At 38.3% G+C, this 18,804-nt stretch overlaps 1 long non-coding RNA gene across 1 annotated transcript in view; it reads left to right on the forward strand.

The window, feature by feature from the left end:
* Positions 1-7,333, forward strand: part of LOC135750043 (uncharacterized) — a 30,037-nt gene extending 22,704 nt beyond the window's left edge. The window contains exons 2-4 of the long non-coding RNA XR_010532562.1: positions 2,866-3,115; positions 3,275-3,441; positions 6,784-7,333. This is a non-coding gene — a long non-coding RNA (uncharacterized lncRNA). The remainder of the gene's footprint in view (positions 1-2,865; positions 3,116-3,274; positions 3,442-6,783) is intronic.
* The last annotated feature ends 11,471 nt before the right edge of the window (positions 7,334-18,804 follow it).

The following is an 18,804-nucleotide window of genomic DNA, read 5'->3' on the forward strand; positions in this document are numbered from 1 at the left end:
GCGCAGAAGACTTCGTCCATGGAACCAGAGGCGAAGCCACGGTATCAAACTTCCGCCTAAACGCTCCCATGCCCAATTCACAACGCCAATCACACGCCCTGTTTCAATAAACCAAACCAAAACCATGTTCTGGAAACTTTTCTTGGAAGTGTAAATCATTTTTTTTATTTAAGTCCCATTCCTTTGCATGGAGAGGGCGGGGTTTATCACTTGTATGGCAGTCAGCTACCAGGGGGCGATTAAAGAGCCAGCACTTCACTTTTCAAGATGTATAAGGCACACCCGGTTTACCCTCATTTATTATTTTCCTCTGTCTCTTCCTAAAGTGCGATTTCGTAGCTATGCTGTAAGCTGTACGTAGCTCTGCGTAGCTTGACGCACACCTCGACAAAATTTTAACAATGCATCCGTTCTACGCTGACCACAAGCATTGTGAGTGGTCCACTAGATCTGCTCCCTTCAGGTAAAAAAAACTACTACTGTGGTTACACGCATGAATACCGCCTACTAGCGGTCTGCATGTATAATTGCACGTCGACGCGGAAGACAACACAGAAGTATATATAAAAACCATCACGTAGCCTACGCCATCGACGCTACGCCATAGGACCTACGCACTATAATGAGCCCTTAAGGGCCGTTTCCTTTTCCATCGCGCTATAAAATAGTCTTGTCTTTTTTCTTTATTGCAATGACATTGAACTGTAATTTGTCGACAGACCAACAGTAAAGGCGTAAATGTAAAATCCATGTCCAATCTCTTGCAAAAAGGTATTCAACATACAGTGATGTGTGACTTCAAAAGTAATCAAAACTGTAGCTTTTGTTTACATCATAAAGTACCGACACCTGTAACAGCAAACTCTTGTTATATTGACAACATGGTAACACTGTAAAATTAACTCAAAATTTTAAGGCACTTTTTTAAGTTGAAACAACAAATCCTTTTTTACAGTGTCTTGTTTATGAACAGTGACACAAGGACTTGTTATTCTGATGCCAATTTCATGTTCAGTGACAGAAATATTTAATTTTGGGTGATGAACTAAACATTTTGAAGAAGTGACAGGTAATCTATGATGTGATGCTGTTTGTACGAATTGTTTACAATGCATTTCGAGAAATTAAGGCCTACCAATCAATGATCATGCTAAAGATAACATACTCTCACCTAAAGGATTATTAGGAATACCTGTTCAATTTCTCATTAATGCAATTGTGTAATGGTGTGGGGGATGTTTTCTTGGCACACTTTAGGCCTCTTAGTGCCAATTGGGCATCGTTTAAATGCCACGGCCTACCTGAGCATTGTTTCTGACCATGTCCATCCCTTTATGACCACCATGTTCCCATCCTCTGATGTCTACTTCCAGTAGGATAATGCACCATAAAACAAAGCTTGAATCATTTCAAATTGTTTTCTTGAACATGACAATGAGTTCACTGTACTAAAATGGCTTCCACAGTCACCAGATCTCAACCCAATAGAGCATCTTTGGGATGTGGTGGAACGGGAGCTTCATGCCCTGGATGTGCATCCCAAAAATCTTCATTTACTGCAAGATGCTATCCAATCAATATGGGCCAACATTTCTAAAGAATGCTTTCAGTACCTTGTTGAATCAATGCCACATAGAATTAAGGCAGTTCTGAAGGCGAAAGGGGGTAAAACACAGCATTAGTATGGTGTTCCTAATAATCCTTTAGTTGAGTGTAGTAATATAAAATAATAATAATATAATATGTTGGGAAACTCTGAACTAAATGACTTGTTTAAGAGGCAATGTCTGTCATGTGATAGCAATAGTTTTGTGTTTTGGCATGTGTGTAAGGAATTTGGGATGTCAGCATTGGGAATCACGCTCCATGAGCTGATATATGGGTGAAACAGCAAAGAGACAGGGATTAAAGTACAACACGTAAGGGCCCTTACATCACAGCTTGCTCTTACATTTGCCATACCTGCTCCTGTTTAGTGCTTTGCTTTAATTGGTTATTATTTTCCAGGGTTAATGCCTTAATTCAAATTGTCAGTGTATCGTCAGGAGCAAAGGATTAGGAGCCCCGGGGAGACGCAAGGAGAGATGAGACACTGGCAAAGGGAGGACAGCTCCTTTTTACACATGCAGGCAGAGAGGGAGGACAGCTCATCTTTGATCCGGCAGGGGCTTCGCAGGCCAGAGGGGTGACAGCTGCATTTTCTTTAGCCCACATTTGAATTTGAATTCTATCTTATGATGCAGCTATGTGCCGGCTTGGCAGGGCAGTGGGTTAATCTGCTCCGCACAAACGCCCGGCCTTTCTTCCCACGTGCCCTCGCAGAGATTTGAGTAATTAAACTTGAATTGAATGCAGAAAAAAAACTTCACTTGTACCGGTGGCTGTCTTGCTTGTGCCAGGAGTGAATAGTCAGGGCTGCCCTGTCTCTCTAATCCCTCTTACTACTTCTGCCCTTCTGACTTTGGCTGGCCTTGTGCTGGAAGCTTGGCATTTCTCTCCGGGAACAGCTTTGCATGCGGGAGAATGTAACTTCTGAGCTCCTGCAGTGCATTGGAATAAACATCTGTGTTGGTTGTCAGCTAAAGCATTCTGCTCCAGCAATTTCACACAGTCGAGTCAAAATTACGTCACTCGCCATAATTGATGCTGATGTTATCAAAACCGGACCCAAATACCCCTGATGGAGTGCAACACTGTGGTCCTATCCCATCTTCTGCATAGAGAAATGTATAGCATGTGCAGGCAATTTAATGTAAGAGACTGGAGGGCCCAAAGTCTGTTTGGGGAGATGCTTACAGATCTAACATTAAAAAAGTCCTTAGGCATAATACTTCTTATACAACCAAAATATTTTATTGTATACAGGGTGCTGTAATTGTAATCAAGCTGATGGATGACAGGATAAGGAGATAAGGTCCGATTTGGCACAGTCTTCCAACACAGGCGCCTCAGTGGCCGACGTGCAGATCCCACATCAAAGTAAGAGTGGAAAAAGTCTTGCGGGGATGACCTGTTACACCAAACAACAAATAAAAGACACAAGAGAGACAAAAAGAGGGAATTGATCGCGCCCCACGTTCGGTAGGTGGCATCGGCCCGACAGCATCGCTGTGAGGTAATTACATCTTATACGTCTCGGTGAGCATTATACGTGTATGTTTTCATTTACAACACAGGGACCTCCAAGGCCTGGACAAAAATCCCATTTAATAGTTACCTGTCAAGCGTAATTAACTGTGTTTTTCTTATCCCCTGCTTTTCATGTTGCCTGCAGCGAGACGTTCCTTTCGAGTTGTGTCTGTCTCAGCACCTTTGCCACCCAAAGCTCGGAGACGGTTTTAATTGCAACACGACAACCACAAGAAACGCACAAAATCCTCATAAAACTATAGGAGCTGGCTGCGTTCCCAATGAGGGCAGCAAATCGGGGCGTAATTACAGGTAAGCAAACTCTCCATCTCAGACAGCTCAGCGGGGAGAGAGATTTTTCAATATTTTAAGTACGGTCACAGCTTGGTGGTTTATTTAGTCTTTGAATGCTGACTGTAGGCCTGTACTCTGTAAGTACAGTGGTAAATAAGCAAATATTGACCAGTTATTAATCAATTATTAATTCATCTCTTTTTCATCATGTACTTTTTGGTTTTTGAAACAAAATGTTCATGAGACAGGATAATGTAATCTCTATTTTACAACCACACCTTAAGCCCTTTTCACACACAGATTATGGAAAAATACACCAAAACTTTTTATTTTTTAAGTATTTTATGATATCTCTCTTGAGAAACCATGCTTGTGCATTTTTCCAGAGGTGAAAAGAGTAATAAAAAATCTGGCAGTGTGCATATAGTACGCGCAAACTCTTCTGATGACAAAAATTGCGCAATGCGCACTGTACGTGGACCCTCGCATAGGTGTAAAAAATGGCAACATATCCTCCAACTCATACGATTGCTTTGGTCGTTTGTCCATTTCACTAAATACGACCAAAACATGCATTTACTAAATTAGCGCCTCTACCGGCAGCAGGTGAAACTTAGGGTATAAAATGATATTTTGGGAATCATTTTGCTATGATGACATGTACTGGGACAAGATTTTCAATTTATCCTCTTAAGACCTGGATGTCCACAGATGTTTTTTGTTACTTAATTCTCTGTAACTGGAATCTGTTGTACACAAACATAGACAGATACACAGCTTCATGTTCTAACAAAAATATTTGGTTATTATATTTATTGGTTCTTCCTAACCCCAAAATAGCTGAAAGAAATCTGAAAAAAAGACAACCCAAAACTCGGGTGTTAGGAGGTTAAACAGCCAGGTTTAATTGTTTTTTATCACGCTTTACACTATTCAGGCATTTAGGGCAAATAACATAACCATTTATTTATTATATGATATGCTGACGTCACTCACTTGTCTTCCGCCATTTTGAGGACCTGAAGTGGTCGCAAAAGAACTAGAAGCTAAGCCTTCAATATGCTGTGAGCATCAAAATCGCTATTTTAACAACACTAAGAAGGCTCAACACAACATGATATTTTGCTCGAAGTATCGCCTATGTCTCTACACGTGAACTCGAGCATTGAGAACATTGTTTGTGAACACAGAGTTAACTAAAAAGAAGGTTTTGAACAACTGACTTTGGTAGTTTTGGCGTCCTCTCGCCGCCTTCTTCCCAGTCAAGATGTTTCGATCTCCAATTGCGACATAAAGAAGGGAGGATTGTAAAGATTGATAGCTCCTAAAGCATAGTTCCATAAAAATGCACGGATAATTCGTTGTTTTGTCGCAGGTGAAAAACAATATTGACCTTCTAGTTGAAAAAGGAGCCTCATATGAGATTCATTCATTCGCATTCGGAAATCGATTATTTACGTCTGGCAGAGATGACGAGCGGACATCATAACAGCCAAAGTCAGTTGTACAAAAGCTTTATTTTTAGTAAACTCCGTGTACACAATCAATGTTCTCAATGCTCGCGTTCATGTGTAGAGATCCAGGTGATACTTCGAGCAAAGTTTCATGTTGTGTCGCGCCTTCTTATGGTGTAAAATAGTGGTAGTTCGGTAGCAGCGGACAGCGGCTGGAAGAACGCATCAGGGATCGAGTAAGCATCACACCCTAAACAAGATATATTTTTTTAAAGTAGCATTTTTTTCATGACAGTCAAGATGCAACATGTTGTCTTTCGTAGCCCTTTACTGTATCCGTAAGAATCATAGACGGTAAAAGATAAGAAATCTGTAAATCATAGCAAGGTAGCCAATGCTTGTCAATTATCTACTGGTACACGGTAGGTCCTCAAGATGGCGTGACGTAAAAGGTCACATGACTGAAATCCATCTATAGACTGTAATAAGGTGCTTGCACAAACGACCTATGATGTTCTTTATTTTCTGGAGGACAGTCTCAAAAACTTAACATATTTCAGCTTTAACCCTTAAACGTTTACCAGTTTTCTGGGATTGGGGTTTAAGTGTCAGAAATAAAAAATAGCTTTTATAATACAGTCATACAATTATAAAAGAAAATTTTTTAAAATAGTTTTTTTACAAGAATATAATAATTTTTTTTCAAAAAATACAGTATAATTACAAAAGTGGTATATTGAAAATAATATTAAAATAACCATAATATTTGTTTACTTTATTTATTATTATTATTATTATTAAATGTTATTATTAATTTTATACTTTACTTACTTAATTTTCAAGCTTATATTCACCCAAAAATAAAAATTGTATTAAAATTTTGTTACGTTCATGTCCTTCAAAAGCGGCATATGATTCTTTCTTCTGTGAAACAAGATATTTTGAGAAATTTGTCTGTGGTTTTTTGTCCATATAATGAAAGCCAATGAAAGTCAGTGTTGTTTGATTACCAACATTTTCACTGCTATCTCATGGCAATTCATACATATTTTACGAAGTGGCTAATTCGCATTAATTGGTATGACCACATTCAGACAATTTTGTACAATTTGGCTTGACCCCTGTGACATTGGGGTTGGGGTGGGGTTTCGGGTTTTTTTTATGATAATCATAAGTTTTTGCAGGATAAACTTTGTACGAATTCATATGAATTGGCCAACTGGTAAAATATGTACGAATTTTTGTGAGATCAAGTTGACATTCTTCAAAATATCATCTTTTGTGATCTGCAGAGGAAAGAAAGTCATGCACGTTTGGGATCCCATCAGGGTGCGTAAATGATTAAAGAATTTTCATTTTTGGATGACCGGTCCCTTTAGTTGCTAGAAAATCACCCAAATTATTTCACATTTTGAGTTGCAAAAAATGCAAATCTCATTAAAATTACAGGCTACAGAAACGGCTGTTTTGACCTCTGGAGGTTGATAATGAGAATTTATTGATTTTTAAGCACTGCCTCCCACATTTGTCTATCTATTAAATAAAGTCTCAATTTTCTACCCTGTTAATGAAAAGTGTTTACAACATTAACAGCGTGGACCCCACCATGATGTTGTCTTTGTCTGCACAGCTGAATTATATAAGTTTACACTGCAAGATATTCTGTTATCCTCATATCTGCGTGTAGTCCCAGCAGAACGTGCATGCCAGAGGTCAGAGGTTATTATGGCTTTGTGTCACATGACCCACTATCTCTTGTTTCCAGTGTGAGTTTGTCTTGATTGATCAACCAATCAGAGCAAGACTGCAGGCGCTCTGTTACTCAGCCAATTGAGCTTTTTTCACTTTGACAAGTATTCACAGTAAATTTATCAGACACAAAATCATTTCCCCAATCATTCCAAAGGTGACATTCTGCTGATTTTAGAGAAGTCGGTTCGTGTCGACTCCACCCTGAGCCGTTCTTCTCCAGGACATCTTCGCCTACAGGGCTACACGAGAGCCAGCGCAGTGTGTGGGAAAGCGTCCCTCCCTGCCCGTTCTCCAACATGCCTCACAGCTATTTCTACAGTTTGCATAATAACTGGCTACGTGTGGGGATCTTTCTAGAAAGCGTATCTTGGTAAGCGGAATAGTGGAAGATCTCTGGAGATGCGTGGAGATTCCACCAGGAGATGGGAAATCACAAAATAACACTAAAAAAAGAACAAAACACTGGAGTCTTCCTGATTTAACAATACTTTGGGAAGTTTTCAAACGGATGCTCACACAACTGCATTTCAATAATCAAGGGATTGATATGTGAATGTAAATTATTTAATTAGTCCCTATGAGTAATATTCTTGCTTCTCTTGTGCAAACCATTTTGGTTGAAAGCCTACATTTCTTTTTTTTTTTACTTGTATTTGTATTGTTATTCTTCAAAGCAATATCAACTAACACCCTGAAAATCTAAAAAAATCACAGCCTATACTTATTCATTTACTCCATTGTGATTGTTAACATGCTGTTGTGTTAAAAATTAAAGGGTCTTTGTTGGTCTGTTATGGTTCCATAAAGAACCTTTAACTTTCACAGAACCTTTCAATTGCACAAAAGGTATGAAAAGAAAGTAATATCTATTTTTAAAACATTCGACTACAAGGTTTTTTGAGGAACTAACATGGTTCGTCTATATCATCACTACCACCTTTATATTTTCAAGAGTGTTGGATAAACAAGGGTGGCGCAGTTGCCAGTTTTCTGTCAATTAAAGTAACCTTAACAGAAATTGCTGCAAGCAAGTTGTTTAAACAAACTTTGAATGTCCCTGCAGCTGATGTACCATAATTTGCTTTGGAAGAAAATTATCAGGTAGATTTGCAAGGACCAACAAATTTATTATTGGTTGGTCTAAGGCTATGTTTACATTAGTGCGCTTTCATTTAAAAATGCCTTACTTTTGCTATGGTTAGACTACGCCTGCTGTCCACAGCAACTACTCCAGAGATTTGGACCCTAATAAACGGAGACTTTTGGAAACGCATCAGACCCACTTTGTATAATGTTAAAAATGAAAGTTGGATCTGCTTAAACGATTACTCACTTTCATAAATAAAAAAAAAACAATGAGAATTTACTCACCCCATGTCATCCAAGATGTTTATGTTATTCTTTCTTCAGTCAAAAAGTAATTTCTCGAGGAAAACATTCCAGGATTTTTCTCCATATTGTGGACTTTAGTGGACCTCAACAGTTCCAGTTTCAATGCAGCTTCAAAGGACTCTAAATGATCCCAACCATTTCATAAGGGTCTTAACTAGCAAAACAATCATCTATTTTTGCAAAAACAAAAACAAAATTGCGTAATTATGTCGAAAGGTCACGCATGACATATGCAAAACTACTGCTCCAGTGTTTACAAGTGCGGAGAAAGAGGAGCATTCAAACGTTGTTGTGTGAGGAATGAAACTAATTAATGTCTTTATGTCCGTTTATTGTTTAAAATGGTCTGCAAGTGTGCATTTCACATATGTAACGTGTGACCTTTCGAGTTGCAATTTTAAAGAGCATCTATTTAATTGCTAAAAAAACTTTATTTTGTGTATTTGGTATAATACAATGTGTTCGCGTGGTTTATGTTTAAAAACACATTATTTTCCAGATACAGTACATTTTCTAGCTCCAAATTTCACTTTTATCCTGAAATGCACGGATTTGAAAAGCGTTGTATCCCTGTTTGACCAGCTAATCTGTACGTTGTGATTGGCCTGAATACCTCTGACGTCAGCCAGAAATGTGACGCTCCTTACCATGTTTGAAAGATTCAATCGTTAACAGCGGGAGGAATTATGATAATGTCGGTCTTGTCTACATCACCAATCCTAGGAAGTAAACTGTTTGCCTACAATCCGCGTGTTTGTTGTAGTCTAAGAAAAGAGATTTACATTGGAGACAATAAGGGTGTTTTCACATCTGTAGTTCAGTTCATTTGGTCTGGACGAAAAGCAATAAAATGATACATTGTAGCTTTTTTAGCAGTTTTGGTTCCTTTTCACACCACACTGATTGCTCTGGTCCACACCAGTTGAAACTAACCAAAATTCATCCAATGTGATAAGATCCACATCACTCATTGGCCACATCTATTTGAACGTATTTCCTAAACTGCTTCTCGATTGGTCAGAATCAACGTGCGCGAAATTCCAATGGAACCCCGGAAGTAAACAAAAAGGAGAAAAATACAGCAGACACCATGGACAGACAGCTGCGCACTGTAATTATGTCTCTGTGGTTGTTATACATAGTTTGTATACAGCGCTCTAGACAAACCGTTCATTTCCATAATGAATCACGAATGCGGTTTAAAAACAACGCTTTAATGCACTTCAAACGGCGAAGACACCAAATTTCTGAGACTCCGCCCCTACCTCCTCGCAACTCCAGGTGTGTCCGTGATCTGTCATGGTGCTTATATTGTTAATAGAAACTGTCAACAAACACTTCTTCATCCGATAATGCACACGCAGCTGACTACGGCAGCTGGTTTAGTCCAAAATGCGCAGTACTTTTGCAGTTAGGTCGATTCGATCCCGGATCGTGTTCTCACCACAAACAAACCGCTCTAGAGTTTGTTTGAAGGCGTACCGAGACCACCTCTTCAAGGAGGTCTCGGTCCCCTTGTCTGGTCCGCTTTTGGTGGGCACCAGAGTTTGATTGCTGCATTCTCATCTGCTCAAACAAACCGCACCAACTGAGCTATCAAACTCTGATGCGATTCAACCAAACTAATGAGGCAGGTGTGAAAACACCCTAATTTGCCACATTGTGTACTTTGGGGTTTGTATCTTTTGCATATCCTTAACATACTAATACACGTGTAAAAATGTGAATCGGTCAATAGGTGCACTTTAAACTGCATTGAAACTGTAAACCATTGAGGTCCACTAAAGTCCAACATATGAAGAAAAATCATGGAATGTTTGCCCCAAAAAACTTAATTTCTACTCAACTAAAGAAAGAAAGACATAAAAATTTTGGATGACATGGGGGTAAATTATCGGGAGTTTTTATGAAAGTGGGGTTTTCATTTAAAAAAATAATTCAATTGGTAACACATAAAAATGTACAACTTCAACTTAAAAAAAAAATCGATTTAAAAATTTTAACTTCATAAATTAAAGTAAGAAAATTCAGGTAGAAAAAACTTCAATTTTTAAGTGTTACTAATTAAAGAATTAATCCAGCTTTTATTTTTTACAGTGTATACAGACCAAAACGGAGACTCATGTGAACAAAGGCATGGGTGTCCATATTCGCTCCCTGATTGGGTCTTCTGGATCATACTTCCTTATTCATCAAGACCAAGATCAAATATGACCATTACACTCCAAAAGGACAACAATAACTAGCTGTTATAATTATCTAAACAATAACACACAAGAACAGCAGGCGAGCAACCCAAGTGTGCATGAATGGTGACATTGTCATGTTTTTTTTATCATACATAGTGTGGACGGATAGCTTTTTTCCACTCAGTGGAAATGGCAGTAAAGATGATGATGTTTTTTAACGCTTTGTTTTTTAAAGCACTAGAGTAAACGTAGCCTTAAAAGAACAAACAAACTGATCACAAACTCAAAGGTCATAGGGTACAAGTCTGTTTACACAGCCATTAACTCTAGAAAAGTGTTTAATGATTCGACTGTCAGGGCCAAGGTCAAGTGCACGACCTCATCCTACAACACTTTAAAAATGGCTGGGTTATTTTTGACCCATAATGGGTAAATATTGGACAGAACACTGGGTTGAAAATTCCCTTGTGCTGGGTTAAAAATGACCCAATGTTGGGTTGATGTTATGCAACCATGGGGTTTAAAAACCCAGTAGTTGGGTTGGGTTTTAACCCAGCGATGTGTTTACACTTAACATGGCTTAAAAATAACCCAGCCATTTTAAGAGTGAACAGGGGGATGCAAACAAGTCCCAAAAAGTGAACCACATCCAAAAGAAAAAAAATGCTTAGATGTATCATTTCTAAATCAACAGCATAAACATCCCACTTCATTTCAACAGTTTTACAACAGATGCAACCAGGTTTAGTCCTCTAACTTGATTTGGTCAAGCAGGTTTCCCTGAGTGCTAATGTTTAGTATAACAGCACTGGGACGTTCGTCTGTGTTCATATACAAGCAGTATGGAGTGAAAGCAGAGAGGGGAGTGGAGTTTTTGCCTTTGAGCGAGGATCAGGTTTTTGAACGATGGAGCGTCTGTGTTTCATCTCGCTCCAGGATTGCTTGGAGCGGGGTTTCTCTCACTAAGTGCGAAGAAAACAAGAATGTGAAACAAAAAACCCGGAGCCGAGCTGGAGTGGAGCGATTACACAACACAACTGGGGAAAAAATTCCGGTTACATATACTTACTGTATGTTTACCTTGGCATCAAAATGAGTAACACAATCCCAAACTTGCATTTAGAGATAAGCACGAGCCACATATAAGCAACAGAATGTCAAAGAGACACTTTTTCCAGAAAGCAACAGCCCAGCACCTATCAGAAATCCCTAACAACCCCTCTGAATTCCCAAGCAAAATTCGTAGGAAAATGAATCTCCCCAATTATATATACTCAGAATTTTTTTTTTGAAATTTTGATGGTTTTCTGTAGCTCAACCAATGCCAAGCGTATGGGTTTGATTCCCAAGGAACACACAATCTGATAAAGTATACTTAAAATGCACAGATAAAAGTGTCCACCAAATGCATCTGTTTTCAGGATAATATGTTGTTTACGTATGCAAGATAATTACATTTTTTTTTTTTAAGCATAATGTGATACTTTGACACATTATTTTATGGTGTTATCCAAATAGCCAGGATGCCATGTAACCCACCAACTCCCTTAATTCATCATGTGAGAGTTTAAGTAATCATAACTGACCATGATGAATGTAGCAGACATTGTGTAATTATTGTCATAGTTATCTTTGTCATCGCTGATAGCTTACATCACACTGTCAAAATCGATTTTCTGTGTGATTAATAGCCACAGTCCTGCGAAAGCATTAAGGGATTTAGCCTAATAAGAGCGCACGGGTCTGCGTTACATTAAATAGCTTCACATGTACTGGCTGAAGAGAGATTTAACATCTCAGAGTCAACTTTCACAAGAGTGAGATTAATCTTTGCTGCTGATCTGGGGTCATTCCTGCTATGCAGTACAGTTTCAGGTTGTATTACACTTAAGTTTTTTTTGTGTTTGTTATCTGACCTCATCAGTTATTGTCAGTCTCCCCATCCAATTCATCTTCTGTGTTGCTTTGTCATCTCTGGAGATAAGGTGTCACATCTGCAAACAAGAGGCCATTGAGGACGACATGCTACTGTATCAACCCGCGGTATAGAGATGACCAAGATCTTTGCACTCGTAGTCAGATGATATGGTCACTTTACTGAATGACTTGCACTGAAACCCTATCATTCATTTTTATGCCCTTTCTATTTATCCTGGGGTTGTGAGAAACAGCTAACACTAGAACTCATGGGACAAGCAGTAATACTGTATGTCAGATGATCAGGGCAATAAAGGAATAGATCACCCTAAAATAAAAATTAGCCTACTCACCCTCAAGCCATCCTAGGTGTATATGAGTTTTTTTCAGACAAACATATTCAGAGTTATATTAAATAATATCCTGCCTCTTTTTAGCATTATAATGGCATTGAATAGTGCCCCATCTTTACAACTCCAAGAAACGTATGCATGCATCAAAAACTTAACCATATAGGTATTAAATGTCTTCTGAGGGTGAGGTGTTTTTTTTATGCTGGGACAACTCTTTCATGAACATGCATACTGCTGTAGTTTATAAAGTGTGACATAAAAATGTTTTCTTACAAATTGCTTCATTTCGATAATTTAAATAATAATTTTAATAATCGTATGGATTCGGTTTTGCTATTATAAATCTGAAAAAGCCATTATATTATTTAAATTAACTCCAACTGTGTTTGGCTGAAATAAGAAAAACATTTCTTTAAGGACATGTCAATCAAATTCTGTTTAAATGTCATTTAAACACGTTCTCATGCAAGTCCATCTGCAAAAGTAATAATAAAAATGGGGAAAAATTAACCAGTCAGTCAGTGGCTGTGAGCGGGGCTTTGTTTGTGATGTCACATTAACAAGGGAATGAAAACAGCATGTCTAATGAGACTGCCCTGGGAAGTAAAAAAGAAGAAGATTGTAGATTTTATTTCATTGTGTGGTTGTTTTTGTCACACTCCGTCAACAGACATTTATGTCCAAACATCTTTCAGTAATGGATTTTGCATAATATTTGCCCTTTGCAGTTCATGCATTCCCTGGGAATTGAACCTCCGACCTTTGGTTTTATGTAGCCATGCATAAACAGTTACGCCCTTTTGACCGACACTCAGGGACAGTTTCCTGGACAGGGTTTAGGTTAATCCATGACTAGACATTATTTATATAAGGTCATTTAAGAAGTTTTTAAAACATACCTTATGAAAAACACTACAGGTGTGCATCTTGAGACAAAACAATGTCACCGATATATGTTAAAATTAGTCAGGACAAGGTGTTTTTAAATTAAAGCAACTCAAACATGCATTTTAGTCTGAGATTAGGATAAACCCTGTCCAGGAAACCGCCCCAAGATGACTTTCTACACAAGTTTTTATGAAGGTTGGTTATTTATTATAATCATGTAACTTTACATGTTGAATGGTGACCAACCATATGCCTCAACCCTACACATCTTGTAATTGGCTATTTACTCAAATCTTCTCTAATGATTAGAGTCACTCATTCTTGATTAGTTTTCATCACATTTTACAACAATAGAATAACACTAATGTAACTTTGGGATTTATTTTGTGTATGCATTATTTTTGACAACTTATATTTTACTCTCACAATGAGAGGCTTTTCAAAATCTATTTAAGGTGTTCAGATTTATTTTGGACTACTATTGGATGCTTCTTTATTAAGGGCATTTTAGATGCTAGGTGGCAGTCACAAGTTACCAATTCATTTTTATTAGAAGACACGTGGAAAGCAACAAAACGCGGGTGGTTTCACAGGTGGAGCGGAGGCGGTCCACACACGGTGCTTGGGCACCCAAAATCCAGACCTTGCTGCAGGCAAGGCACAGCAAGTGCCGCTGAATATACAAATATTTGCATCAAATGACAGAAATTAATGTGTTGACACAATTCAATTTTGTCGACAAAAGTCATTTAAAACATCACTTTTTATGCCATTATATTATAATTTTTAAACTTTGATCAGTGGTACATGGGATTATTACACACAAAAAAAAGGTTTTGCAAGTTAATGCAACCTAATATTTTAAGTTATAGCAACATAAAGATATATGAAGAGTTGATTCCAAAACGCAATAAATCCATTTAGACTAATGTGGGTAAAAATGTGTTTTTTATACCAAGAAAGTGACAAGATGAAAACCACTTTTTGTTACAAACTTTTGCATAGCATCTCTAGGTTACGATAACATAAAAAATTCAAATCCATAATTTCATTTTCAAAGATTTATTATAAAAACTGATTTTTTTTCCGTAAAATGCAATAATTGCATGACAAGTTTTTTTTAAATGCTATAAATCTATTGAATCGATATATAAATGTTCATTCATCTTTGCCATGTTATATTCATTTAGTTGACTAGTGGTATACACTGATTAAAAAAATAAACATTAATGGCATTAACCAAAACACTTACTTTATCAAATGAAGAACACTGTCATTGCTTCTATCTTTCTTGGGACGTCGTTGCTGAACTTTTTTGACAGCGATCAGCTGCACTCAAAAAAAATGAAATGTTGGATTTACTTAAAAATATTTTGTCAACAGGTTCCACATAATTTGTTAAGTAAACTCAACGAACAATAATTTAGTTCGTTTCACAAAAGAAGATTTAAGGCGTTCTAAGCGAATCTGCGAGAAGTTAGCTTTTGTTGACGTTTGAATTGTTTTCAAACAGACGGAGCATAGTTAACTCCTCCCCCTCCACCTCCCTTCCGTGCTTTCATAAACGCGTCATAGTTCACTCATAGTTAGCCACAGGTACTTATCTAAGGGGTTGTGTACACCAAAACTTTTACGCCCGCGGCCGGCGCAAGTTTTTTATTTGTTTCCAATGGAAGCTCGGCGTTTTTCAAATAAGCCAGCAGCTAGCGGGTTTTTTCCGTGCTGAAAACCGGCGCTCAGCGGTTTTTCCGCGCTCTGTGCTGAGCGTCGAGAGTTGAAAGAGATTCAACTTTGGGAGAAAAGCTCCGCTCGTCAATGTCAGTTCTCACACGGCCGCCCAATCACAGTGGAGGAGGGGCGGGACATTACCACAGCAACCAACCGGCTCGCAGCTGAAGTATCACAGCTACCAAAGCGCTCAGCTGAAGAAAGCTGGCACTCAGCTGAAAAACAGCTGGCATTCGGCGTCCTCAAGGCGTTTTCAGCCGCGTTTAAAAGTTTTGGTGTGTCCAGCCCCTAATGGTGCTACACTTCTGCAAGAGGGTGCCAGAACAACAACAATTACCCATAATACACTGCAACATCATCAGCCAATGAGATGCCAGTCTTATTAACTTAATTAAATTAAGTTCACATTGTTAAATTATTTTTTTTTAAGTAATCACAATATGAATGGATTAAGTAAAACTGGCAAAGGCGAAAGTTCATTTTTTTGAGTGTGTAAAATTTTTTGGTCCTGTTTGATTTTCGTTGACTTTGCGTAAAATAATGGAAAGTTTTTCATAAGATTCCCTGGGGTCAATGTGTTAGCATGATAGAAGCTTGATGCTGTCGGGAGAACAAGCAACAGCTGGCATTTTTCCATCTCCTGAGTGCCTCTCACGTAAATTATTTGATGGCTTATATTTTTTTTTCCCGTCACAGAAAACCACCACAGGTTTATCAATGCCATCAAAAGTATTATTTTGTTTTTGTTTGTTTGTTGATCACAAATTACAAAGTAGATGAGGAAAACTAGGATTCTGTGTGTATTCAAAGCGCCGCCATTATTGTTACAATGCGTGGAATGGTGCGCTGTGATTTGTTGAGTGGATTTATTGCATTCTGCAGAGAAGGAGGACTGGCGTTTATTGCGTTTTGGAAAAAAATTGAGAAAAGATGACAAAATAACACAGTGGATATTGGATTTTGTGTAAAAAGAAGAATTTACTTTTTAATACTGACCAGATATAATACCGATTTTTTATCGCGTTTTATTACACGGCTCTCTGGAATGCTTGATTCTGATTGGTCAGTTGAGACATTTGCAGGTTATTTCTTTTCAAATAATAACCGCTCCAAATTAATAACGCATAGCCGGACTACTTGCACGAGTAAAATCGCTCCGCGCCAATAAAGATCAATAAGATCTTTATCTGTTTGGCGCCATCTTGTGACAAACACTCGACAACCACGACAGACACAGAGAGCTTACTGAGACTGAACTTGACAAAATAGAGCATGACAGCTACGAAGCCAACACACCAAAAAATACAGAATGGGCATTAAAACTTCTCAAAGACTGGCTAAAAGAGAAAAAATGAAGACAGACAAGTATGAAGCAGAGGATCTTAATAAGGTATTACGATCATTTTATGCATCTGTGCAAAGTTTCGCGGAAGGATAAAAATGTTAATTTAAAACAAATATGCCAATGAAATGTTTCAAATTCATATTCATGTCCAGTTTTTTTCTTATGTGGCAAGTAGCGGTGTAATAAGCGGGATAATGTAGAGGCAGCCGGTAGTTATTGGGAAATAAGCCCCTTCAGTGTGATACAAGACCCTCCGCTTCGCGTCAGGTCCTGATCACACTGTCGGGGCTTATTTCCCAATAACTACCGGCTGCCTCTACATTATCCCTTACTTGGAACCAAACTCTTTATATGTTGATTTGACAAAAATGCTGCATATTTTTTTACAGTGTACTATTCATTTTTTGCTTATTTTCTTTCTTTCCTACCTTACTATTCATTTTTAAACTTTCTGAACAAAATACAAATTTTTTTAATTATCTTATTATGACTTAACTATGTGCTAACATTAGAATCTAAATCAGAAGAAACTTTATTGGCAAGGAATATATATATTTTTATTTTTTGGTATGAATAAAGCTTTTCAATACAACAGCAAGACACATAGTCAAGCATTACATGAGTATGAATACATAAACAGAAATACAAGAACATTTAAATAAGACAGGACAAACAAATAAAAAGGAAACATATATTTATAAAATAAATACCAAAATCAGGTAAGAAGAAAGAGTTGTTAATAAAGAATGAGTGCTAATATCTGCTTACACTGACTACTATTAGCATTCACTTCTGTTGGCTTGTCATTCTGTCTGTGTTGATGAGATCTGGCTGTTATCCAGAGCCTTTTCAACACTTAAAGAAATGGCATATGAAAGGGTGGAAGTAAACATGTACCAGACAGAAGAGTCATGTCTTTCTTAAAACAACAACTCATAACAATGTGGTGATTTGACTCAAAGGTTTTTAGGTGAACGTATCTCCGAGAACAAGGCCGTAGATTTGAGTTGAAAGAGATCTCGGGTCGCACCAATTCACACATTCGCTTCACACTTTCTCTCATCCTGTCATACAGAAGTGATAAACTGCGCGTTCACTGTATCCTTCTGGTGCTGCGGTAGATAGATGAGTCTTGACTCATGTAAAGATATTTACTTTGTGTTTCCACTAGAATGCCCACTGTCAGTACTTTAACCAACATCTACAAGTACAGTCTTACTTCGATTATGCCTAATAAACTGATCATGATTAAGGTCATAAATGCATTGTCTTTTATTGGGGAAAGTATATAAATGGCTAAAGCACGGGTAGATGTCTGACCATTACCACGATTCGGATGTAAACACCTTAACCAGCTTTCTGCCTCCATGTTTAAAAGTTAAAGTCACGAACGGAAGTAAGGCATAAAAGTCGGCCCTCAACTCATGCAATAACAAAGCAACTGCACAATTAAAAACTTGTGTACAACAGTATGGCTTTTGACAGATTTCCCCCTGGCTTTTGGAATGACTAGGCGGGCTATAGGCGGGCACGTCACTGCCTGCGTGAAACCTTCAAATCCCATGTGAACGCAGTTGTCTGTGAAGCCGGTTTATTGATTTGCATATAATGCATGAAACAGGTTTCTCCTGCTAATAATTTTTGATAGATATACTTGGGTACGTCCGATGTCCAGAAATGGCCTACAAATGCTCCCCACCTGTCTTTCCACACTTATTCGAGATCTCTCAGCAACCTGCTGCTGTTATAGATACAATATAATGCCAACTTTCATTCTGTGTAGTTAGATGTTTTGTGTTAATCAACTTTGCTTGAATACCCATTTTATATCACGAGTGCCCTGTAGGCTTCAGTTTCAAAGCAGCTTCACCAACATCTAATACATAGTGATAAATTATCATGTCCTGACTTTCCCTTTCTGTCAAGACAAATGATATGGTGAAGGTCCCCGAGCAGGGCGCACTTACATGTAACCGTGTCTCTCCGGGGTTCAGCAGCGCACCGCTCTTAAACTCACAGACACTCAAAGGGTCTTTTGTCCCAGCCATACAAAAAATCTTGCCCCACATCCGCCATCGTTCTCACCGTTAGACGCTAACTGTGCAGAATCCCCCCACACCCGCAGAGACCATGCGAGCAGCAGACGGCTTTTATGTTCACAATTCTGCTGCACAATAGATGTGCAAAGAGATTGACCATCCTGCACAGCCACCCATTGAAGTACAAAAGCACCAGGGCAAAAACCACACCTGCACCTTTATGCGGCAGGAAAGCGAACGCCTGTGCCGATACTACGAACGGCACCGGACGGCGCGCAAGTGGCACATGATACGATCAAGAGAAAAGCTTAGTGAAACATGAGC

This window comes from Paramisgurnus dabryanus, chromosome 12 (genome assembly GCF_030506205.2).
Source record: "Paramisgurnus dabryanus chromosome 12, PD_genome_1.1, whole genome shotgun sequence".
NCBI classification, from domain to species: domain Eukaryota; kingdom Metazoa; phylum Chordata; class Actinopteri; order Cypriniformes; family Cobitidae; genus Paramisgurnus; species Paramisgurnus dabryanus.